Genomic DNA, 26,378 nt, shown 5'->3' with positions numbered 1-26,378 from the left:
GGCATTGAGAGGAGACAGTATGAAAATGGATGATGTGCCCCCTTGGAGCTGAGCACCTGCAAGGCTGTCGTGGGGGGTCACGTGGCAGAGGAGGAGGAAGGCACAGCTGCTGGCCTGGAGCAGACCCCTGAGGTACTACAGCCAGAGGTGGAAAAGACCCAGGTAGACATGCCCAGGAAGCTGATGTATCCGGGAGGGCTTGGTAAGTGAGACTTTTGGGTGGTCCAGATCCCCCGACACATGGACAGACTGGTCAAGGGAGATTCTCCACCCAGGACCTGGTCCTTGGCCTGTCCCTAAAAATACTTCTTCTAGTACAGTGGTGCAGCTGTGGTGGAAAATAGTATGGCAGCTCCTCAAAACATTAAAAATAGAATTACCATATAGTCCAGCAATTCTCCTTCTGGGTATATACCCAAAAGAATTGAAAGCAGGAATTTGAACAGATATTTCTACACCCATGTCCACAGCAGCATAAATTACAATAGCCAAAAGGTAGAAGCATCCCAAGTGTCCATCGACAGATGAGTGGATAAACAACTGTGGTCTATTCATACGATGGAATATTATTCAGCCTTCAAAAGGAAGGCAGTTGTTCAGCTCAGGTCATGATCCTAGGGTCCTGGGATTGAGTCCCACATTGGGGGCATGGGGCGGGGGTGTCTCTGCTCAGTGGGGAGTCTGCCTCTCCCTCTGCCCCTCCCCCTGCTCATGTTCTCTCTCTCACAAAAATAAATAATTTTTTAAAAAAGAAGGCAGTTGTGACCCATGCTGTAATATGGATGAATCTTTAGGATATTAAGCTAAGTGAAATAAGCCAGTCAGAAAAGGACAGATACTGTATGATTCCGTTGTGTCATACTGTATGATTGACGCCCAGAGGAGTCAAGTTCATAGAGACAGAAAGTAGAATGGTGGCTGCCAGGGGCTGGGGAGTTCAAGTTTTATGCGTACCGAGTTTCAATGTTGCAAGATGAAAACGTCCTAGAGGTGGATGGTGGTGATGGGTGCACAACTAATGCTATTCAACTATACACTTAAAAATGGTTGAAAATGGTAAATTTTATGTTACGTATATTTTACCACAATAAAAATACTGCTTTCATTACTGCTGCTAGTACTGATAATACCAGTGATAATAAATGATGCTGCACTGCATACTTGACACAGATTATCTCATGGAAGCCTCCCAATAACCCTAAGTAGATACTGTTAATAAGTAGTTAAGGACACGAACAGTACTGAGGTTCAGGGCGGTTAATACATTTGTCCAAGGTCACACAGCTGGCAAATGGCTGAACTGGACTTGGAACACACATCTGTCTGTCCAACACACATCTGTCTTTCAACCATACCACCCTAGTCTGCCCCAGACTTTGATTAAAGCAAGGTTGAACTTGACACTATTGACATTTTGGATTGGCTAATCCTTTGTGGTCGGGGGACATCCTAAGCATTGTTGCTTGTGTAGCAGCATCCCTGGCTCCCTCCACTAGATGCCAGTAGCACATACTTCCCACCCCTCAAAGTGAGATGGCCAAAAATGTCTCCAGACATTACCAAATGTCCCAAGGGGGCAAAATCACCCCCAGTTAGACCCACTGGTTTTACGGGGGCCTCCTGGCAGCCCAGAGGATATCAGATAGTCGCTGTCACTCTCACCAAGGTAGATTCGCCGGCCTGCAAGTGGCAGCTTCTCACAAACTCGGGAGAGCCCATGTTTAAAGCCACATCAACGGATGGACATCAGCTTGTACACAAAGGATCACTGGGGCGGATAGGGGGTATACATGCTTTCTTTGCCTTTTGAAAGGATTTTTTCACAGGAGAGTCCCCACTGCCCAGACTCCCTCACCCTTAAAATGCCCAGACAGCTTGAACATCCCTTTTGGCATAAGGCTGGGCCCACCCTTATTTGTAGCTTGAACAGTGCTCATTTGTAAGATGGTTCATATTAGCAAAAAAATGTCCGTGCAGGTCTGTGTACATGCGTGGTCCACACACATAGTGGAATTGTAACTTTTCCATTAAAGGTGTCGGGACATTTTGTTGGATGAATAAAGAAAGTGGTAGACTAGGATCCCATTTGGGGGAAAAATTCTACCTGTGAATGTACGTGTTAGTTCATGAGTAGAGAAAAGCCCGGAAGGGTGGTGGACCCCAGAGTGTTCCAGTGGTTTTGTTCACTTCTGTATCCCCCGTGTCCTGGCACACAGTAGGTGCTAAATCATTATTGATGGCCAAATCAGAGTGGAAAGATGGGGCTGTCAAACTTTCTTCTTTGTGTGCTTCTCTGTCACTTGAATTTTTTATAGTGAGCATATATTAACTTGGTGGCTAAAGGGAAAAAAAACTTCCCCCAAAGAAAGGAAATTTAAGAAGAAAAAAAAAAAAGATGCCTTGAATTTGCTTAGCTCTTCTCTTCCTTCTACAGAGCTCAAAACCCACATGCCCATCTTGCCTGAGCCATGGAGAGAAGCAAGGCTTGTGCTTTATGGTCCTTGTTCAGTCATGCATTGATAACATTGGACTCCTGGAGAAAGCTGCTTCTTTATTTATTTCTCTCACTTTGGTTTTTCCCCTGGGCTTTTGAAGGTGGGAGGGGGGGACACCAACAGGCGGTGGGCGTGGACAGGAAGGCAGTTAGAGAAGGGGTTGGGCCCTCGAAGATGCAGTCTTGCTGCTACCCCAGGCGGGAGGTAGAGGGCTGGACCCAATGACCTCTTGGTGGAGAGGGGGCTTCTACTCCTGTGACTTCTTCTCTCCATGCCTTTGAGATCCTTCCAGAGCTGCCCAAGCACTGGGAGAAGCTGGGGCCGTGTGGAGGTCAGAGAGGAAAAACAGGGACTAGATTTGGGGGTAGGGGGGAGCAAGTTTCAGGACCACGAAGAAGAGGGGCATGTCATCTTTTTTTGCAGTGATGGAGGAGGGAGAAGAAACAACCCCACGCCCCCAGCCTTCTGATCTCTGAATATGCCAAAGGCCTTTGAGTTTGTACAATTGCATCTCAGATGTTTCTTAAAGTTTACAACTGACCCGATTCGTAGAAAAAGATAAACACCCTGCCTATGTTTGGAGTCATATGTAATTTTTATCTCTTGACCTTTAAATGTAAGCAGCAGTAAAATGAAGAACTATTGCAGTCATTTAACACTCTGGCTGTACTAACTGGTTCCTGCCTGAGAACCATGGTTTTAAATTGGCTAATGCAGAATACTTGCAGAGCTAATAATAATTCAGATTACTCCTGTCAGCTATTCCGGTTTCATGGGTAATTTAGTAGTTGAATAAATTTTTAAAAAAATTCATTCGTTACCATGCACTGTTATGAATCAGTAGATGGTTTACCATTGGCAGCAGTAACTGTAAGAAGATTTAAATTGCTACTGAAAAGGATTTGAGTGAAGGTAATGTTTTATAATGTTCTAAGCCATATGCACTACTTTCAGGCCTCATCAGTTTTACATTGATTCCTAGTGAAGTGTTTAATTGCATCATGAATGCAATATAATTCAGTTCTTTCTGCTAATATGGTATATATCTCAAAGTGATATACAGCACTGACAGGGAGAATTCGCAGTTTTGTCCGGATTTGGGAGGGCAGTGAGAATTGGGCGCCTACTGGATGCATGAAGAGCAGGCGGCAGAGGGGGAGGCTGTAGCCTGCTGCCATCTTGCTAAGACTGGGTGGGGGACTGTCATAAGCGTGTGTGGGGAGGGGTAGGCTGTGCTGTCACCAACCCTCAGTGCTGACGGCCAGCCAGAGAAGGGTCTGGTGCTGTAGGCCTTCCCTGGGAGGGCAGGGAGATCTTTTGGCTGGCTGAGAAGTCCCAGAAGGCTGGCCAGGCCGGTTCCCGCCATCAGGTGCTCCTGGATTTTGCCTGGCCATCTCCTTGGTCATTTCTAAGTGGTTATCAAGAATTGGGCTTTCTGTTGCCATTTGTGTAGTTTTTCATTGAATATTTATTGAGCACCTAAAGAAATGGCAGTGGAGGAGTGGGCGGTAGGTGGCTGTTAGAGCTGGGGGCAAAACCGTCCTTTGCTTTTTATTCTCTGCAGCCCACGAAACAGCCCAAGGTATAGGGATATTCTTGCTGGGGTAGGCCACTGAATTCTGGTTTTAAGAGGCATCTCTGCCTGCCATCCTTCCAGGTAGAAGGATGCATTCTTCCAAATTGCAGTGTGTGAAAGCAAAATTCATTCTTTCTGGCATTTGTTCATTCTAGCATTCATTCTGATTCATTCATTCAGTGAATTCATTCAGCCAGGCACTGTTCTAGCTTCTGGGGATATAGTGGTGGACAGATATGCCTGCCCTCATGCTTCTATTCTAGTAGGGACAGACAGACCATAAGCAGGTATATAATTAAGAACACAAATTAGCCTCAGATATTATTGATGACTGTCTTCCAGTGGGATCCACTTGATACCTTGGTTCTGGAACTTTTTTAAAGTATCTCAGTACATTCATTCGCTCAGGCAGCCATAACAAAATACCACAGACCGGGTGGCTTCGACAACAGAAATATATTTTCTTTTAGTTCTGGAGTTTGAGATCAAGGTGTTAGCAGCGTTGGTTTCTTCTGAGGAGTCTCTCCTTGGCTTGCAGATGGCCATCTTCATGTTCACCAGGCAGTTCTCCCTTTATGCATGTCTATGTCCAGATTTCCCCTTTTTATAAGGATACCAGTCATATTGGACTAGGGACCTCATTTTAACTTGGTCACCTCTGTAAAGACCCTATCTCCAAATATCCAAATAAGGGATATTCTGAGGTAATGAAGGTTAAGACTCCAACATAAGAATTTTGGAAGACACAATTCAGTCCATAACACCCTGTTTAGAGAGAGCACTCGTGTGTGTGTGTGTGTGTGTGTGTGTGTGTGTGTGTGAGAGAGAGAGAGACTGTGGCAGGGTGCTCTCAGTGAGGGGAACAAGGAAACAGTGCTAACTATGCTCTAATCAGAAGGCTCTTTCTGTCAACCCCTATGAATGATGTGAAAGTCAGACTTGCTTGTCACGTCAATTCCTTCTCCAGCAGGACCTTAAAATCAGAGTTCATGCATTTTCAGATATCTGATTGTTGTGCAGCCACAAAGCAGAAGCCCAGGGCCTGGGGCTCCCCCCTCAGCCTGGCGCCTCGATGTAATCAGAGGCTCCTTTTTATCCCCACTCTCGAGGAAGGCCAGCCGGGCCACCTTTTTGATCATCGTAACCTTGACGCAGAAGAATAATTTATCCATGCCCCCGGACAAGGAAATTGCAAAATATTATTTATGAAGGTGAGCCGACACATCGTAATTCTGGCCCTGCGTTTCTGGATGTGGCTGGCCAGGATGGGAAATGTAGGTGATGTTTGATAATAAAATGGGACAGTGTACCCATGAGATGGAGGTATGGGAGGAACAAGAAGTCTGGCATCTCATAAGAGAGATTTCAGGGAATGAGAATTGTCCCAGAAGCTGACCCAAACTGCCCTTCCCTGGACTCCCCAGTGAGAAGTGGGAGGAGAAAAGTTTCCAGGATATAGAGAGGCTGGTGTGAGAGGGGCTATTGAACAGCACTTTGGGCAGGGAAAGGTACGGGGATCTTCTGAGGATTGTGGCCTTGGTTTTGGGAACTTGGGAGGGAACTTTGTGGTAAAGTGGTCATGAGCCCTGGCTTTGGAGCTAGCCAGCCTTGAGTTTGAGTCCTGGCTCTGAAGCTTCCTTTGTAGTTTGTGACACTGAGCAAGTTAGGTCACTTTTCTGAACCTTAGTTTGCTCATCTGTACAATAGGATTAATAATAAATCAACCTAAGAGTTGTCTCGAGAGTAACATGAGATAATGCAGGTAAAGTGTAATTGTCACTTCAGTGGGCCTGACTCCTAGAAGCAATTAAGTTAAGTGACTAAGAATGCAGCTCTGGAGCCAGATAGCCTGGCTGGCATCCCAGCTCTTAGACCTTAGACCAGTCACTTCATCTCTCTGAATCTCCATTTTCCTCATCTGTCAAGTAGACATAAAAAAGGTTACAATTTCATAGGGTCCTCTTGAGCGTTGAATGAATGAATGGAAGGAAAGCATTTAACAGTGCCTGTCTCACAGTAAATGCTCAGTAAATGTTGGCCATTAATATAAGTTCCTAGGACACAGTTCTTGGCAGTCTTCCTTCTGAGAAGCTGTTCTCAACCTTGACTTGGATTTAGAGGCAGCCTGTCTCCCATCTGCCAATGCTGTCCTGTCGAACAACATGCTTAATTTAAAAATTCAAATGGATTTGCATTCCTTATGATTTGAAAAATTCTTCGGAGCATTGAGAAGTGCCCCATAAGGGGGCAGAATATATATTCCCCAGAGGAACCACTCTGGCATCTGTCCGCCACAGGGGAGATGGCAGACCCCAGCAGACCCTGGAATCTCTGACTGCCCAACTTACAAACTGGATGTGGCAAGTCCTAAAAACTCCATGACTCTCAGGCATCAGCCGTGGGAAGTTCAGCCCAGTAAATGTTTTGCAGCCTCTCAGCAATTTGGGGTTCTACCGAATTAGCGTTTGGTATTGAATTAGTATTCATTTTCTCTAATATGATATAAAAGTATAATCACATTAGTGACTTTTATAGCATATTAGATTATACATTTGGAACACATCCCCGCCTGAAGCTTTAGAAAAAAAAAAAAAAAAAAGCCCCGCCAACAACAATAACCAGCAAACCATCTTCCACCCTGGCTCACAAGCCTGGGCTTTTCCAGCTGGGCTGCAGCAACCTGAATAGAAAATTCTCTGCTCTCTGCCTCCTGGTCCCTACAGAGAAAGAATTTTCATTCCACCGCCCTGATTTGTGAAGCATTGAATTTAAGACCTTAATAGTCGTTCCAAATGAATGTTTCTTTAATCCCGGGGCAGAAATGCAGGCTGTGGTTGAGATGTAATTAATAGCACTAATTACTCTTCTCTCCCTCCATCCACTTTTCCTCCTGCCAGCATCCCTGTTCCCCAAGAAACCTGGCAGAAACACCAGAAATGTTCACCTTTTGCTCCAGGATGTCCCTGGACAGGGAAACCAGAGTTCACCCCAATCATGGCTCCCTCTTTTGGATTATTTTTCCTCTGCTTCCCAGTGGTTCCTCTAGTTCTGGGACTCCTGGGCCTTCCAGAAGTTTAAATTTTCTAGAACCTGTTTCCAGCCATCATGGTGACTCAACCCGTTGTGAAGGGTGATGTCCTAAGGAGGTAGCAGCACATGGCCTGACTTTCCTGAGCATCTTTCTCTGCAGTGCGGCCTCACTGGTGCATTGGTCCCAACACAGATGAAGTTCCTCACAGATTCAGCAAGGTGCCTGTCATCAGACACCCAAGCTGAGGGATCCCGTCAACAGCCCTGTTGGACCCAAAGCTTAGCTTCACCAAACCATTTTCCACTACAAAGAATAAAGGATTAAATTTTTCTGTACATGTAATGAAAGCAAGTAAGCTGGTCAGGAGGGCTAAAATTATTTATTTATTTATACATTGCCTCATTCCCAAATAACTGGAGGTGGGTAGACTTGCCCAGATAAGCTTTGAATGTAGGTTGCATCTTGCATGCAAACTTGGACAATTCAGCAGTAGCTTCCTAGAATGTCACATTGAGAAGAATTCTTACACCACATTCTGGATCAGCGAAAGAGAGTCTATTCAGTCTGTAAACATTTGATGTGCCAGGCACCGCTGAAGGCACTAGGGCCACTGCCTTAGGACGGCTAGTGTACATCCGTACAGTAGGATTAATAATTCTAGGAATTCCCATTCCAGTTGGGAGAAGCTGACAGTACATACCAAGAAGGCCAGGTCATGCAGGGCTTGAGCACAGGAGAAAGTTGGCATCCTATTCTAATTGCAATGGGAAGCCATTGGAGGATTTTCAGTAGGGAAGTGCCAGTATCTGGTTTATGTTTAAAAAATCAGAGCTTTTTTTTTTAAAGTCACTCTGGGAAAGGGAACAGATGGAGAAGCTAGAAGGTCAGGTTCAAGGTGTTTTTAGGTGTCTGAGCACAGAATGGTGGAGGATGGAGGATGGGCAACAATTGATTTGATTTGAGCTCTACTGTAGAGATCCAGCTGACCAGATTCATCAGTGGTTAGATGAAAGGTAAGGTGGGGTACAAGTGGGCGATCCATTAGTAATGTCTGCCACTGGCATGTGAGATGGCAGTGGCCACTTGAATGCTATATATTTGCCATTTCTACCCCATAAGTCATTTTTAGCTGGTGAAGGGAGCTGGAGAGGATGAAAGGGTCACTCAGGGATAGTAATTCATGGCTTTAGTAACAGCGAACAACTAACAGATATTCCAGGAGGTGCATTTGAAGGGGAATATTCACTGGCTGTCCATGCAGACACTGTGGGGGACTGCCACATTGTCTCAACCTGAGATTGTCCAGGGATCAGTAAGCAAATGGGACCTTCAGAAGACAGATATTAGACCAAATCCCTGTAGAGTTGTGCAGAGGACCAACATGATTCCATAGAGACACAAGCAAGGAGGTTCAAAGAAAAGAGGCTAGGCAGACAGACATCAGTGGAACAGGTTAATAGGAAAACAGTTTTTAATTATCTCAGGTGAAAACAGGATCAGAGGCAATCCCCTCTTCTTTCCACCCTACAAATAGGAAGGACTCAGCAGTATTGGTCGGGGGCAGGGAGATTAATAGCAGATGACCAACTGGAAGCCCCTCTGGGTTGTTGTTTCTTCTTCTTCTTCTTTCTTCTTCTTTTTTCTTCTTCTTCTTCTTCTTCTTCTTCTTCTTCTTCTTCTTCCTTCTTCCTTCTTCCTTCTTCTTCCTCTTTCTTCTTCCTCCCCCTCCTCCCCTTCCTCTCCCTCCTCCCCCTCCTCTCCCTCCTCTTCCCTTCTCCTCCCCCTCCTCCTCCTCCTCCCCCTCCCCTGCCCTTCACCCTTCTCCCCCTCCTCTTCTTCTTCTTCTTCTATAAACCTCCATCTTCTCTAAGAAGATCAGACACTTGGAGAAAGCCAGTCATCGTGTGATTGGGCGGGGTGAAAAGTCAGCTTGGCATTGGACAGAGAACTGGACTTTGGGAGGGAAGAGCCATTTTAAAAGCCTGGAGCACCCACATGAGGTTGTAGCAAGACTGAGGTCTGGGGGATCCGTGAATCTCATTGCAAAATATTTTTAAATCCTTCAGGATAAGGGAAATTTTTGAGGTAATGATATTGATCAGGGCTCTATGTGTAATGTATAACTTTCTATTTAAAAGAAATGGTATGAGGACAGACTTTGTGATTATAGGCCAGTCTCTTCAGCATCCATTCCTGTGAAGAGTCGAGGAAAAACTGTCAAACTGCAATCCCTGTCCTTGTGCCTTCGATGCCTACAGCTGGCTGTGCGGCTTCAGGAACATCCAGCCTTAGAGAAACTTAATGAAGGAACATGGGCACACAGGCTGGCCAGGAAGATAGAGGGCACAGGAAATGGGACCCATGTGAGGCCTCCACTCCAGCCCCTTCTCCTCAGGCTGGGGAGAGCCATACAGACCCCCGGCTCTCAAACCCAGCTGCTGGTTGGACCCCTCACTCCTACCTAGAAAGATGTTGACAGCACCCACCTGGGAACCCAGCCTGGCCTTTCCAGCCAGGATGCTGAGCCAGCTTGGAGAACTGCAGGAGTATCCTATTTTAAAAGATTAATTTTCAAAGATACATTTTTCTATAAGCGGTATACACGTAATCTTTTAAACTGAGACATTAAAGATAAGCATAGAGTGAATGGTAAGTCTCCTGAACTTCTAACCCCCTTTTGGCTGCTCCACATTTGTTTGTTTTTTTCCGGGACACTTTAACCCATAGACAAGCATGCAAGTGCAGCCCCCTTACTAAAATAGAAAAGAGATTAGGGGATTATTCCTTCCTTCCTTCAACACTTATAAAGTGCCTACTGTATGCTGGGTACTAAGAATACAGCAATGAACAACAACAAAAAAAAGGTCTCTCATGGCATGAATAGTCTAGAAGGGGGCTGGAGGGACCAATAAGAAGCACGTAAACAAATAGGATAAAAGAATCACAAATTGTGATCCTGCAAAGCAAATCAACAATGTGCCATGATAGAGCAGCAGGGCAAGGGGGTTATTAAATGGATCATGAAATATAAGGAGTCTGCCATGGGAAGAAGCATGTGTGTCTGGGTAGTGTGGGATGTGTCTGGGTGCATGTGTTTTTATCTCTGTGTCTGGGTGTGTACTTCTTACCTCTGTGAATGTCTGTGTGTCTGGGTTTGTGTGTGTGTGCGCACGTGCGTGTGTGTGTGGCTTATATCAGGGAGGGCTGCTGCAGGACTGAGAGCTCGTGTGACCAGAGCCGTTGGGGCTCAGAGGTGCAGGGGAGAGCGAGGCTGCGCCAGGCTGTACGGGCCTCCTTAGCCACACAGGGGGCCTGGGTTTTTGACTTAGTGCCCACAGAGCTGACAGAGGGGTACAGAGAGAAGTAATGCCATCTGACAGTGTTATTGGGGATCCCTCTGAAACAGCATTATGGGGGCAAGCAGGTGGCCAGGAGGAGGCTGGATGGGAGTGGCGAACGATTTGGGCTTCACGAAAAGTGGAGCTAATGGTGCTCACTGGTGGATGATTTAATGTAGCAGAATGGAGTGAATGGAAATGCCTCCCAGGCTCCTGGCCTGAACATCTGGAATGGATATGCCACTTTTTCCTGAGATGGGGAAGACACTGGAAGAAAGGGTGGGGAGCAGGCAGGAGCCCAGGGTTCCCTCTTGGCCATGGGAGATGTGAGATGCCCTCCGTAAGGGATGTCAGGTCTGCAGGGGGTAGGTATGCCATTGGAACTCAGAGTCCTGTGGGCTGGAGGTGAGAAACCTGGGCCAGGCCCTTAGAGGACCTGGCCATGTCCAGGGACCGGGCAGACCCACCTTTCCCTGGCTCTGAGGCCCCATGCAGGGCACCCCATCAGTTATCTCTACACAGCCCCGGGGGCACTGATGCAGGAAACCCAATTAGAAGGATGTCTGCCCTGGCCCCTGGCCCCAAACCTCAGTAGCAGGGAGCTGTGTGGAGCTGGGGTATTTGCAGGGCTGGCTCCCCCGGCATCAGGGCCCTGGAACACTGGATCAGTTCCCCAGGGACTGGGACAGTCTTCCCAGAGGCCAGTTCGTGTTACCCTTAGCTCAGAAAGTAAAGGTATACTGCATTACTAAGGTGATCATCTTACGTGCCTTGGTTGAAGGTAATCTTTAAAAGCTAAAGCTGATCCTTCTGTAGTTCGTAAGTGTGATGATCGGGTGTTCACGCTGTCGAGGGGCATGTGCCTACCTCAAACCTTGTTACAACCTCAGCAGTTACCCATCTGATGGTCTAAAAAAAAAAGCTAAAGCTGCTGAGCATTTTACTGTGTCAGTCCTAACCACCCATAAGCTGAGTTAATCCTCACAACAACCCCAAGAGGCAAGTTCTACACTGATTCCCATTACAGATCAGGAAACTGAGGTTCAGCAAAGTAGTGGTTGCACAGCAGTGTAGTATGGACAGGATTTGAAGCTGAGCCAGTCTGGCTGCAAAGCCCGTTCTCTTAGCTTTCATATGCTGTGCCAAATGCTTACTGTAAGTTATCTCTTAAAGTCACAGGTACCCTTCAGTTGGGGGGGGGGGGGTTACCATCGCACCCATTTTACAGAGGGGGAAACTGAGGCTCGGAGAGAGGAAACGCCTAGCTCATGATCACAGAGCTGCTAAGTGGCAACATCAGAATTTGAATCCAAGACTAAGAAGCCGTGAACTTTCTTTTGAACATGGGACATGCTTCTGACCACCAGCTCCTGCTTCCCTCTACTGGCAGTAAGGGTCTCTATCCTCCCCAGCCCAAAGTGTCCCAGGGACCCACTGAAGGCAGGACTTGATCCTTGGGGCTGCCCCAGCAACTTCCTAGGCAGAGTTTTACAAATTAATGAGAAACATCAGAGGTTCGGGGGCTCCTCAGAATTCTGTGGTGGGACCTGGTGAGACCCCATCTCAAGAGAGGTGGGTTTATCTCTGGAGTTCCTGCCTGGGGCCCTCAGTGGGCAAGGGCTGGTGCTCATGTTGGACTCAGGTGGCATTAAAGCCCCTACTTCTGGGACATAAAGTCTCAGCCAGCTCATGGGGTTTTGGGCCACTCTGCCCGCTGGGAGACCCCAATGGTTCAATGGGACACTTCTGTCCATCAGAGCATTGATAGGGCAACACTTAACAGCTCACGAGCAGTGGGAGCTCTATGTGGGATTCACCATTTGCTTTAGCATTTATACTTTAGAAAATACAAGTTCACATATGTGTGTTTCTTGAACCAGTAGTTGAAAAATCACACCCTGATTTAGAAAAACCTACCTACTCAAGCTTCCAGAAGATCCTTGTTTGATTAGCGGAGCTGTTAAGAGTATGGGATTTGAGGTCATGCTGCTGAATTCAAAACCCAGTTCTCCTGATTGCTGGCTGCCTGACCTTGAGCTTGACTGCTCTTAACCCCTTGAGGTTTTAGTTTTCCCACCTCAATGCATTGTTTTAAGAGACAAAGGAGTGCTTAGAACTAACTGTATCTGGTATATACTGTGTACTCAGTTTATGTTAGCTAAGTGTTATTGTTGTTACTGTTGCAGTCTAAACTAGGTTTTCCTGGAAATGGGCAGATAGTAAACATTTATGCTTTATGGGCCACATGGTTTTTGTTCCAACTACTCATCTCTGCCATTGTAACAGGAAAGCAACCGTGGACAGTATGTACATGCTTGGATGTGGGTGCATTCCAACAAAACTTCCCTGTGACTTATAAACGAACATGACAGGGAGAAAAGTCCTTTTTCCTCTGGGAGAATGTGACCCTGGGGCTGCCAGCAGCTATGTTCCCCAAATTACTGGGGAAGCCAGCCATGGTGAGAGAAACAGAGGACAGAGGGAAGCAGAGCCAAGAGAGAGAAATCAAAACCTGCCAATCTTGTTTGAGCTGTTGGATCTAGCCATGCCTGAAGCTACTCCGCATTGTTCAGATATGTGAGCAACAGTTTCCCTTTGATGCTTAAGATACTTTGAGTTGCGATTCTGCTGCTTACAACCAAGAGTCCTGAATTATATAAGCCTTCTCCCTGTTTAAGCCTCTCTGCCCCAGTCAGGTATAACAACTTACCCACTTGCCTGCCATGGTCAAGTTCATGATACTATGCAAGAGCATCCTTTAGTCCCAAATATATAACTTTTTTTTTCCTGGGGGAGGGAGGGTTAAATAGTTTCATTTTCAGGTAGATGACATCATTTCCATGAACCTTGGTTCTCTTCTGTAAAATGAAGTTAATTACTGGACCTACTGCCCAGGGTGGTTTAAAAGGGTTAATATTTATAAAGTTCTTGGAACAGTCCCTTGTACGTGCTAAAAGTACTACCTAAGTGTCTGCTGTTATTACTACCTGGAAACAGAGCTCACAGACTTTAGGCATTTTCCTGACAAATGAAGGAGACTATCTGGCAGGGATTGGGTCTTTCCATATTCCCAGCAGCAGCGCCGGCCTGGTATTGATTGGGGGGCTTGGTATTTGTTGAATAGGAGTTGGTACAAGACAAGGCAGTCACAGAGAGTGACCGTGAGAGACCCACATGGATTGGGGCAAACTCTGAGGTGTTTGTGATTAGGAGTCAAGCTATAATTGCTTTGGGGATTTAGAAAACCTTGAGACACAGAGGAATGTTGGGGGCCCACAAGCAATTTAGGGATTTGAGTGCTTCGGATTTAGACCTTAGCTACTTGAAGTGTGGTCCACCATGGACTGGTGACATTGGTATCACCCGAATGCCTGTTAAGAAATGCAGGGACTCAGCCCCACACTGGACCTCTGGAGTCAGAATCTATGCTTCCACAAGATCCTGGGTGATTCTTGTGTGCATTAAAATCTGGGAAGTGGAGAGGACAGCCAGATGCTGCAGACATGGCCCCTGTGTCTTGAGGGACTGTTTGTGGAGGTGAGGATGTGGGGGATGTGGGCCTATCAGCTGTTCATTAGGAAACATGCTGGCCTCCACCCTTTGGCACAGTGGGTGGTCACACATGCCCAGACACACATTCCAGTAAGTGGAATCTGACATTGCCACACAGTGGTTTGAGAAAACTGACATCACGAGAAAGGTGCCCAGCTTCACTTAATAAAAATAAAATGAAAATAAAGCAATACTTTGTGTTTCCTTGTCCTTCCCTCACTCAGTCCCTTCTCCATAGGCTTGCTAACTCTGTGCAAGCATTAACAGCAAATCAGTGGTATCTAGCTTGCGATATCATATATGATTTGATTTCTTTTTCCCCATCCTCTTTTATCAACTGAAATCCTGATGAAATATAGATGACTTTTTAAAGATCTTATAAAGGTGTCTGGCTGTCTGGGGTGGGGAGGTCATGGCTAGGGAGGGGGATTGTGGCATGGCAGGTGGGACAGCAGGAGGGTCTGCAGAACCAAACCAGAGAGACCTCACCAGGAAAGTGGCCTCCAGATTGAACAGAGGTGGGCATGAGTTTGGGAGGGAAGACACACACTCACTATCACCTTTCTTTACCAAAAAATCAGTATTGTTGTGCCATTGAGGGCTGGGGGCTGGGCCAAGTGCAGAGAGCAGGAGCTTTGCAATCCTTAGACCTGTATTTGAATCCTAGTGCTGCAGCAGCTTGTTCACCACATAATCAGGCAAGGATGTGTCCCAGAGCCTTGCTATCCTTGTCTAGAAAATGGGGCTATCATAGCACTGACCTCATAGGGATATGGGGCTGGTTAATGCAGTGGTGACCAGAGCTGGCTGATAAGAACCCACTATTAGCCTCCCTTCCCATCCCCAGGTATAGTGACGGCACAGTGGGAGCTAGAAGTTGACCATAGTGGGGAGAGTTTACACCACAGAAATGATACACATCAGAACTCCTTTTCTTCCAGAGAACTGGTTGTTAAGCATTTACCAGCACGCCACTGGTTAAATGACAAAATGTATTTAAATCGCCATGCCCAAAGCTTAGAAGTAGTGGTTACTGAGTACTATATTACTATAATATTAATTATAGGACCATAATATTACTAGTATTATATAAAGTGGTTTTCATGATTGGACATTCCATGTGTTGGCTCTGCCATTTATTTTAACTGCTTGGAGGCTTTTTCTGCAAATCGTCTGGTCCCTAGCCCCATTCTGGATAGCTGATATTGTTAGTTAGCTCAGTTCCAGATTATAGATACACCAAATGAACATTCATTGAGCATGGACTAAATGCCAGGTGTTGGAAAAGCATTTTTCATATATGATCTCATTTAAGCCCTCTCACAACTCTCTGAGGCAGAAACTGTTATGAACCCCATTATGTGGACACAGATGGGGCTCAGAGAGGTTAGGTGACTTGCCCCAGGTTGCACAGCTGCTCAGTTGGAGGGGCTGGGCTTTGAACCTGTGCATTTTGACTCCAGAGGCTGTGATTTCAGCAGATGGATCCTGGAGGTTAAACGTGGAGGGGGCAGGTGCTTGGGACCTTGGGGTGTGGACCTTTTTTCGTGGTGGGGAGACTTTGGGGTGGGGGGGGGGGGGGGGGCAGGGTCGAGAAGTCCTGACCATGTCATCCGCTTGGCTGACTGCAAACAGTCTGATTTTACTAGATGTGTGCAGGCCGGGTTCTGATTGGCAAGGGGATGTCTCTGTTGGAAGGGAATCTTGGCCACTTGCCTCTTGGCAGCAGGCTCTTGGCTACCACGTGGAGCGCCGTTTGGAGGCAGTGAGAATTATTCGGCAACCTTGCCTGGGGTAGTTTAAAGTGGGCTGGGGGCTCTGCCAGTCTCTCAGACAGGCTGGCAGAGAGAGCAAGAAAGCGAGCGCTGCTGCAGAGAAGCCCACACTCAGCTTCTTTGCTATTCTCCCTGCCTCTGTCTATCTCCGTCTCTTGCCATCCCTCAGCCTCTCTCTCTGCCAGGACTTAAGGAGCCAGTAAGATGACAGGTGGTTTGGCAGCAAGAGAAGCAACGTCTCCTGTCCCCACAGGCCTGCATTCCCTCAACTCTACTAAAACTTGGGGCCTTTTACTTCCACAGCTCCCAATTTCCCCGAAGATGAAGTTCAGGCTCCTTGGTTTGGCTTGAGGACTTATGCTATGACCCCTGCCTCCTGGTTCTGCATCATGTCTCCGCAGGACAGACTCAACTTTTTGTTTTTCCACAGTGACTACTAGCCCAGAGCTCACTCAGAACATGTGGTTGAGCTTGACTTACTTTGGGATTTGCAGTCATCACCATTTCTGTGTCTTAAGGCTGATTTATCATATGCCAAGTGATATGCAAGCTTCTAAGTATTTTCTATTCCTATCTCCTTGACTCGTAACAACTTGATAGGTAGGCCCTGTTTTCTCCCCATTTTACAGAGGGGGAAACTGAGGCACCAAGATATTAAATTACATGTCCAAGATCATCCAGCTCGGATATGGCAGTGATAGATATGAACCCAAGCCAGTCCAGAGCTTGAGCAGGCTTGAGTGGGGTTTTCCTTAAACCACTTTGTGAGAGCCTGTCACCAGTTCTGTGTCATCACCCCCGCCCCCAGCAGCCTTGTCAGCACGACAGCCCGGTTTACTGGCTCCTCATTTCACTCTAGCTCTGCTGTGTCCACACATCCTTGATGAATTAACCTTGGCAATGCCGGCCTTGCCTTGTCACACCAATAAAGTTAGTGCTGCAGAGAACTAGGTTGTGGAAGGTATAATGGACACCTCTCTCCATCTGTCTCTTTTTCCCTGCAGATTTCAAGGTTGCTTGGATGTATAGGAGAAGAGCCAGAATGTTCCTTATGGGTGTAGGGGGTGTTTGGAAACAGGAAAGACCCCTAAATTGGTTCCTTCCAAGGGAGACCTCCTTCTACACCCAAATCTCATCCCGTCTGTCCAGGGTGGCCTGTGTGGCTCTGCTCACTGGGGACTGATTGTCTCAGCATGTCCTCATATTGCTCAACAACAGGACAACATTCCTGTACCAAAGCAGAGGGGAGTCGGACTGTGTTAGCAATTCTCCATCAGACTGTGTCGTATTCGGATTGTATTGTATTAGTAGTTGTTTCCACTAATGTGATGAGAAAGTTGCTAATCTGAGAAGACTCCTGCATTGTATTAGGGAAAACAAATATTAATGTGATTCGATGGGAAATGGCTAATAAGAAACTAAGTTGCTAATATGACATGATGGATCGGTGGGAGGAATTTGGGTCGGGTGCTTGAACTTTCCTGGAATGTTCGGTGGTGGGCAGGGACCGGGGAGGGCAAAATGGCAGGAACTCTGTGTTACAGTCACTCAGAGTTAAGGTTCCATATTTGAGCCTCTTCCTCCCCCCTCCAACACCCAGTCTCTCCCCCCTTTACTGTGTTGAATAGTGTCCCCCAAAAGCTCTCATCCACCCAGAACCTGAGAATATGACCTTATTGGGAAAGACTCTGCAGGTATAATTAAGATGAGATCATAGCGCATTAGAGGGGGCCCTGAATCCAATGAGCCGTGTGTGAGGAGAGGACACACAGGGAGAAGACCCTGTGACGATGGGGGTGGGGATGGGAGGGATGCAGCCACAGGCCAAGCAAAGCCAAGGGCAGCAAGCAGCCACCAGACCCCGGAAGGAAAGGAGGCCTCTTCTCTCAGAGCTTTCAGAGGGAGCACAGCCCTGCCAACACTTTGATTTCAGACTTCCAGCCTCCGGAACCGTGAGAGAATACATTTCTGTTGTTTTAAGCCCCCCAGCTGATGGTACTTTGTTACGACAGCCTGACCCCATCCCCTTTGCCCATCACACCCCCAGAAAGGAGACGCAGGCTTGGCAACATCCCTCTAACTCGGAGACAGCAAAGCAGGTTTGAGGGCTTCCTCCAGCCCCAGGGCTGGCCTGGCTGCTTGACCAGACCCGAGGACGAGGGCTTGCTCTCTGCCCCCGCTTTGTTCTTTGCTTAAAGGGAAGAAGCCTCCTCAGTTGCAGGGCGGTTGGCATATGGGCTCCGCAGCCTGCTTCGCGGCACGTTAATATGTGATTAAAGGGGTCTTAAAACACCCATTAGTCCCCCTCTGGTATCTAATAGCGCTTTTGGATTTAGAACAGAATATTATTTACTCATTAGCTGATAATAGATCCTGAGTACACGCCGTATGTATTGGGACAATTATTAGAATGTGGGTCTGCACAGAAACGTCGTTCTGCTGCTATGGCCGGTGGCAGGACAGCATCGTCCAGAGGGCAAGGTGGGGGGGGGGGTCACAAAATGACCCATGAGCCCTCCAAGGAAAACAGAGGGCCTGCTAGAGATTGTCTGGGGTGACTTGCTGTGGATGAAGTGAACTGCAGGTACAGACGGGCACACTTGAGTGCCTCAATGGAAGGGATGCATTGGGGGGGTAACCACCTCCAAGAATTAGGGTACCAACAGTAACAGCCCCCCCACAGTGGTGACGGATTGAACCTGAGCTTCAGGCCCAGGCCTCCCAAGATGAGATTATTAATTAGTCACGTGACAGCCACCAGCAGGATCACAGGGGTGGGGTGACTTGCCCAGGACACACAGCTGGTAAGTGGCTGCAGCTGTGGCAGACCCAGCTCTTCTGATCACTGGACCTGGGTTCTTTTCAACATTCCTCTGTACTCCCGGCAGAAACTTCTTGGTAATTCTAATCTTCCCTTTTCCCAATGGAAAGAGTCACTTTAACACGATTTCCTATTACGTTTACTTTGTTGGGACATCCATGGTGGGCATCACAGATCTCAATGGCTGGTTCGACTTGAGGGTGAAGAAGACAGCAAAGTCAGGACAGCCCCCAGTTTGGTGGACAGAATACAGGGTATGGGGAAAGAAAGCCTGCAGTTTGATAAGTTTGATTTTCAGGTCATCAGTTTGCAGTGATTCAGTGAACGAATGCATGAGCCTCTTAGGATGAAAGGCACGGCACAAGCTTGCAATACAAGCACCAAAAAAAGGACTGAGAAAGCACTGAAAAACCTTGCCTTTAAACTCAGACCCGCCTAGGCTTTTCTGAGACGCGCCAGATGGAAAGACAAGAGGGGTTTGTATAAGGGTGGGGAGGGCTCTCTCCGGCCCAGTGCCGGCAGTTTGAGACCTTTTGCCTCCCGGTGTCCTCGGGGTGCAGGGAAGCCTCCATCTCCATGTCCCTGTTGTACACAGGTGGCCGGGAGAAGGGGGGGCGGTTGTGGGTCCTGTTTATATTGAGCACATAGAGGAACGGCGCAGGGTGCCCTCTCTGGTGAGTCATTCCAGCATGTGGCCACAGTGACACTGAGAAGTCAGATATGGTCCCCAGGAACGCAGGCCACAAGTAGAGGCCAGACATCACCTCTATGGATTGCCCAAGTGGAGAACAGGGCTCCCTGGTGAAAGATTAGCAGGGAAGGAGCCAGAGAGAAAGCGGAGCTTGGCAAATTTGTCCTCTTGTCCATCTTCTTCTCTAGATATGTGGGTCTACACCGCAGCTAGATAAATAACCAAATAAGTAAACCACTTCCCAGTGGGTGTGTGGCATCTGCGTGAGTGTATGTGTGTTTGTGTCTGTGTGTGTTTTAATAAAGCTCACCATGAGCCAGATATCAATTTCTGTCAGAGAGACTCAGAGCATCTGAACCAGAACTAAATAAAAATAAACATTAAACAATTATTGGAATTTAGGTTTATTTAAAAAATCAGCAGGGTTGAGGGAACAAGCCACCCATTAGCGAGGCAGAACTATCGGGCCTTTTAACAACCCGCTGGTTCTTGGCTGCCAGGGAGATTTGGGCTCTACAAGCTGTGGAAACTCTGGATCCTATTGATTAAAGATGATGCGGTAACAGGCCAATTATATCATTGTGGCTGCTTGCAGCGCTGGCCGACGCGGGCTACCTATTTGTCTTTATGGAAACGGCTTTGTTTGGGGGTCTCAGGGAGGATGGTTCAGTGTCCCCATCCTGGGCAAAGCATCCTTCCTTCTCGGGTCCCTGCAGTTCGTAGAAGGCTCTGAAGCCCGAGCTGTTCCAGATTCTTGCATTTTTCTCCCCCCGTCCCCTCCATAGACATCCGTAGTTCATAAGGAACCTGTGTCTTGTCAACCAAATCAATGCAAATAACCGGTGAGCTTTTCTCGACTTTTCAGTAATAATTGATCTTCCCAGAACTGATAGCATTTGGAAAACATAAGTAAGGAGAGCAGCAGCGAGCCAGATGTCCACGTTAAGAGAATATAATTGCTCTGAGTTATAGGAAAGGAAGTGATTTCCCTTCTAGCTTTAGCTCCAAGAGAGCAGAATAAACTGCCATGGAGCATCAAGAAGCTTCCAGTAAACTCAGGGCTTAGTACGGACTCCGTCTCAGCCTGCAGGTTCGGACGACTGTGGGACTGGGATCTTCCAAGCTGACAGGCAGATTTCCTGCTTGTAATTTTGTCAGTCTCCAGGTTTTTATTTGGAAGCTTTCTGCACAGCCAGTCACTGCTGGGGAAGGAGAGAGAGGTTTGCAGTTCTCGGGGGGAAGGGAGGGCTCCAGCTTAGCCACTGTGCTATTCGTCCAGTGGATGGGACTCTCCTCTCTGCTGGTTTGCCTTTTTTTTCTTCTTTCTAATTTGATGGTCCCTTCCAGGCACTGCTATAATTGGCTGCTGATTTGACTGGGGTGATATTTAGAAAATCAGATGGGGATGGGGGTGTTCTATGGATGGGTGGATGGACAGTAGGATTCCTAGGCTTCATTCTTCCAGGACTCCTTTATTTGTTCCTTCGTGCATTCATTTATCTGCTCATCCAACACATAGTTACTGGGCACCTTCTCTGTGCCAGGCACAATTAGGTGCTGGGGCGCATTGGTACCTGCCCTCATAGGAGCTCCTACTCTAGCTATGAAGAGGCACAGATGTGTAACAATTGATTATGACATCACAATTGCAATAGTGCTTCATAGAAATGAGGAGCAGGGAGTAAGGGCCCATGACCGTAAAAACCTGACCTTATCTTGGGGTGCAGTTCTTGCGAAAGTAAGGTCTAAGCTGAAACTTGACACAGGAGGTAGGACTGAGCTAGGCCAGTGGTGCTTGGACTTGAGTGGGCATCAGAATCACCTGGAGGACTGGTTAAAAAGATTGGTGGGCATCAACCCCAGAGTTTCTGATTCATCAGGTCTGGAGCCGGTCTAAGAATTTACATTTCTACTAAGTTCCCAGGTAACGCTGCCGCTGCTGGTCTAAGGACCACACTTTGGGAACCACCAAACTGGGCAAAAGACAGGAAAGAGAGGGCATCAAGGTAGTGGGAATTGTGGATGCAAAGGCCCTGTGGCTGGCTTGGCAGTTTCCAGTCACAGAATAAGGGGCAGAATGGTAGAAGCAAAGTGAGGAGGACTGGGGGAGATGCACTGCATGGGGGGCACAGGGTCCTGGCCCCCCAGAGGCCTTGCAGGCTGACCTGGAAAGTTTGGATTTTATCTGAAATTGGATGGGAAACCTGGAGAGGTTTTAAGCAGATAAAGTGTCAGCATCCAGTTTGTATCTTGAAATACTCTCTCTGGCTTCCAAGGCAGGAATGGGATGGTGGAAGAGTGGCTGGCATTAAGCCAGGGAACCTCACAAGGAAGCTATGCAGGCATCCAGCCAGGATTTAGAGGTGGCTAGACCCTCTGGTGTCAGTGAGCATGGAAAGCATGGACATGTCTGAGAGAGTTCAAGTCCAGGCACCCCCTCCTTTCGGGAAAGCCTTCCTGATCAGTTTGGACCCACCCATCAATCCCTGAAACCTAATTTCTTACCTGAAGGAGTCATATGTTGACACTGATCTTATCAGTTCCTTGAGGGCAGGGCTGTGTGTGTCATATCTGCCTCATATAGCCCACCTGCAGCCCACTGGTTGGATATACAACAAATACCTTATAATAATTAGCAGGTTGTGGGGGTACCTGAGTGGCTCAGTCAGTTAACCATCCGACTCTTAATTTTGGCTCGGGTCATGATTTCAGGGTTGTGAGATCAAGCCCCGTGTCAGACTCCGTGCTCAGTCCTTGAGATTCTCTATCTCCCCACCCTCTCCCCCACCCCCCGCCATGCTCACACACTCTCTCTCTCTCTCAAATAAATAAATAAATCTTAAAATAATTAGCAGATTGTGAATGTTTGACAGTTCACCAGCTAGGGTCATATCTGTTACCTCATTTGATTTTCTAGGTACCCTGAGGAAAAGGTGGAATTGAACCCATTTTGTAAATGGGGCAAATTGAGGTTCAGAAAGGGCAGGAGACGCTCACAGGCTCACCCAGCTGGACTGAAAAAAAGGCAGGATTCTCACCCAGGCCCAGAATGCCCTCTGGTGAGCAGACCAAAGGAGCTGTGATGCCTCCACCCAGAACCTTAGATGGTGACCACATTTCCCTTAGTAGTATCAAGGGTCTTACCCAAGATGACAGGGCCAGTCCACCAGAAATATTAAGTAGATATAGAAGAAATTGTCATTTTTTAAAAATAAAAAATGGTCAAATATCAGCAGTTTGCTATGGTTCAACCTAAAACAAAGCATGCAGGGGAAATGTTGCATTTCTAGAAGGTCCTGCCGCAGCGTGAGGAGTAGGAGTTGCAGTGTAGTCTAAATTGTCTCTGAAAGCAGCTTCCCACACACACGGAAGCTGATGAGGGGGCCCTACAGGGATGCAGCATCTTAGAATCAGTCTATAATGCAATCAATTTTGTATATCCCTGGTGAAACAGCAACATTTATTTAACGTCTTTTATGGAGCAGCTGAGTTTTATCACAAATCACATTCCATTTCTATTCAGCTGGGACTCCTTGAAGGCTAAAATGCACTTACTTTTCTCGGAGGAAATTTACCAATTCCTCAGTAAAGACCCATTTGCCTCTGTATGTAAAATTGACACATTTATTGAATATTAAACATTTAGGGTCTTTTTCCCCAGCTCCCCCACCCCCTCCCCCACACCTTTCTCCACTTTTCCACAACGCTTCCCAGTCATTAGGGAGACTTCCTCCAAGTGGCAAGAAATGTGTATTTTCATGCAGAAGCAGCCGACATTTCAATTCGGGTCATTCTTATCAGTGGGAAATGATCAAGTTATGTCATAAATGCATAGGGCGAAATCCAGTGCCTCGGAGCGGCCTCTTTAAGCCCCTGTCTTTGTGGCCGGCTTGGTAGTCTTGGTCACGCGGCAATACCGTGTTGAGTTCGTGACAAAAGTTTTTTTGTCTACACTTGTAACGTTTGCAGAAGGCAGGGGCAGCCTCCCTGACAATAAATTGTGCTAATTAGCATGAGGGCCTATTAATAAAACGAGTTTTCTTTCATCCATGTTCCTGAATGGTCAGGGACATCAATTAAAGTGTGCGCTTGGGACAATGTCTTTTCACTGCCGGTTGCAGTGTTTTTGTTTAAAAAAATAAGCAGGGGGCTGGGCCATTTAGGGAACTTGTTTTTGTGTCCCTAACATGGGAGAGGGCTGAACTGTTGAACTTAGGTCTCAAATGTTGGGTTCAGATTTTCTGACTGATGCTAAATCAAGGCAGTGACAGGTTGGGTGGGTGCTTGGCCCTGGGTTAGAGGCTTTGCTTTCAGAGTGCAAGGACAATTGTTGCATTTGAGGAGTATCTTCCTAATGAGGTTTGAAACCAGACAGACACAGGTTTTGAACCCTAACTCCCCCTTTTACTGAGCTCACAAAGCTCAGACCGGTGATTTACCTCTTTGGGCCTCAGCCAGGGTTAAATGAGATGACCCATGGAAGGTTCTGGAAGGAACCTCAAACCTCATTGCTGTTCTCCTGGGAACTTTATCCGGTGTCAGGTTTGGATGGAAAAAGAAAGGTCATTTCATCCAGCTCCCTGTTCCAGGCTTGATTTCCCTTCTACAGGGCCCAGGAGTTGACTACTTTATGCTGGGAAACCTTTAAGGACCAGAGACTCACTTAATCATTATCAAGACTGTCTTCCTTATGGTGACCTGAAACCTATTTATGTGTAACTTCCTCTGCCTACATAGATATGAGCTCCTCTCCTTTTTATCAAATATGTAAAGATTCCCCCCCCCCCCCTTCTCTGAGTCTTCTGTACTCCAGGGCAAATGTCCTCCCAGCTCTTTGTAGATTTGGGTTTCTCAGCCTCACACACTACTGATATTTCGGACCATATAATTCTTTGTTATGGGGGCTGTTCTGTTCATTGTCTGATGGTTAGCAACATCTCTGGCCTCTACCCACTAGATGCCAGCAGTACCCCGAATTGTGACCATTCAAAAGTATCTCTAGACTTTGCCAAATGTGCCTAGAGGGCAAAATCATCCCCCCCCCCGCCCCCGTTGAGAACCATTGTCCTAGAGTTTCTGGTTCTCCCCATCCTGGACCCGTTTAGCCAGACATGACGCCTCAAATGGGAGGCTTTCACTTCTACATTTCTTTCCCCTCTGGCACATCAGCATTCCTGTGGCTTATGCCTCCAAAGTGTTTTTGGTGCCTGCTGGGAGCAGAGCCCACTTTTACCTGGCACGAGCTGAACCTGCCAAAGTTTAGAGAGATCAGGAAAAAACAAAGATCAGGAGAAACCAAAATAAAATCACCCATTTTTTGTTTTCCTGCATTTGTCTCTGCAAAAGGCAGACACCACCAGGACTGGAAGGTGTCTGGGCCTTCTTTGTTGGAATCTCCGTCTTGAGAACAGGAATGATGAGGTCTGAGTTTATCCCATAGCTTTCATCTGAACAGGCAGAGCTAACTTTTCAGAGCAGGAGGTCAGTGATGGTTTCTGAGTGTAGCTGGCTCCAGGTCTGGGTTAGCGTTCTGGCTTTGCCACTGAGTGAATGACTACACCTCTCTGAACCTCAGTTTCTCATCTGTGTAATGGGGATAAAAATAGCACTGTCTCAAAGTGTTGTTGCCAATTCAAAGAATTAACCCATGTAAAATATAGTAATCAGCCAATAAATTAGAGCTTCTATTTTGTGTTACTATTACTGTTGTTTGCAAATAAGAAACACACATCCAAGGAATGAGAATAATTCACTTAAGGTCAACCAGGAAGTCAGTGTGAAAACACTGGATTGAGCATCTTTTTTTCGAAAACTCCAGGGTTTTTTGCAAAGGTCTGTCTGTGCATACTAGGAGATTTGAAGATGATCCATTTTATGTGATTCTCACCCCATTAACAGCCTGCGGTTCTGCCAGAATATCCTCTTTTCACTTTCATTTTAAAAACCAGCCAGTGTAATAAATCTTGCCCCGAAATCTCAGCAGCACATCTTGGCTGGAGTGTATGATAAATCTAATATACTGTGGCCTCTCTGTATGAGATACCCCTTCACAGATCTGTATTTTTGGCGGACAGCCCCCTGGTCTGGCAGGATTATAATTTGTTCTTGGTTTGACAAGTCCAGCCCTCTGACTGGGTCATCATTGTTTCACAACTTCCCTGGCTCCAGGGTGGACACAGGACCCTGTCCCCTCTCCTTAACCTTTTCTTTTCTTTTCCTTCTTCCCTCCCTCCCTTCCTTCCTTCCTTGCTTGCTTCCTTCCTTTCTCTCTCTCTCTCTCTCTCCCTCTCAATCTTTTTTTTCACAAAACCACAGATTTAGCTACCCCCCTCCCCACGTTTAAAACAGGGAACATGGCTTAGAACCAGGTCTGAATTTGAAGAGTACACATCTGGGAAGGAAGGCCACTGGAAACTCAATGTGTACCTGGGTTCTTTTCACGGGGAGTTGAGGTGCCCTATGGTTCTGCCACATGTGGACCACATTGCCTTGGGAGACACTGAAAGGGCAGGGAGCCCCACTTTGATCATTCAACAAATATTTCTTAAGCACCTACTATGTGGCAGGGTATACAGAAACAGCATCAGGTTCAGTGGGGAGACAGACATTTATGATATGGTCACTTGTAACAAAGCTGAATTATTTATGCCTGTGCTGAGGGTTCTGATTGGAAAATGCAGGGGCTGTGGAGCCCCCAGGGGAACATTCCTGAAGAAGTGGCATCTTGGAGCTCACTGGAAAATGGTGGGCATTTACCAGGCTCAGGGAAGAGCCCAGGCCCTGAGGCAGGGAAGGACACAAGGAGGTCAGTGGACAGCCCAAGAGCAGGGGAGACTGAGAGGGAGGCCAGGCAAAGCCCGTGCAGGACGCTTCTCTGGCTACCTCATAATAGTGGAACCTGGGAGTCTCATGCAGGCCTGTGAACTCCCCTCATCCCCTCCCTGCCTTACAAGGCCCCTGGGAGGCCAGGAAAGAGCCCCCCAAAAAGGCTTCAAGGACTGTGGAATGTGTTCCAGTCCTAGCTCCACCCCTACTGACCTGCTTAAGTCACTTTCTCTCTCTGAGCCTCAGTTTCCTCACCTGTAAAATGGTGGTAACA

At 47.1% G+C, this 26,378-nt stretch overlaps 1 protein-coding gene and 1 non-coding gene across 5 annotated transcripts in view; both read left to right on the top strand.

Moving 5' to 3' along the window:
• Nucleotides 1-26,378, top strand: part of CUX2 (cut like homeobox 2) — a 257,032-nt gene that overhangs the window by 96,512 nt on the left and 134,142 nt on the right. The window lies entirely within an intron of this gene.
• On the top strand, nucleotides 11,245-11,347 carry LOC116649110. The gene has a single exon (XR_004302631.1). It is a non-coding gene; the product is annotated as a small nucleolar RNA U13 (small nucleolar RNA).

This window comes from Phoca vitulina, unplaced genomic scaffold, assembly GCF_004348235.1.
Source record: "Phoca vitulina isolate PV1807 unplaced genomic scaffold, GSC_HSeal_1.0 scaffold46, whole genome shotgun sequence".
In the NCBI taxonomy this organism is placed as follows: Eukaryota; Metazoa; Chordata; class Mammalia; order Carnivora; family Phocidae; genus Phoca; species Phoca vitulina.
The sequence above is the reverse complement of the archived record's forward strand: the minus strand, read 5'-3'. Positions and strand labels throughout refer to the sequence as shown.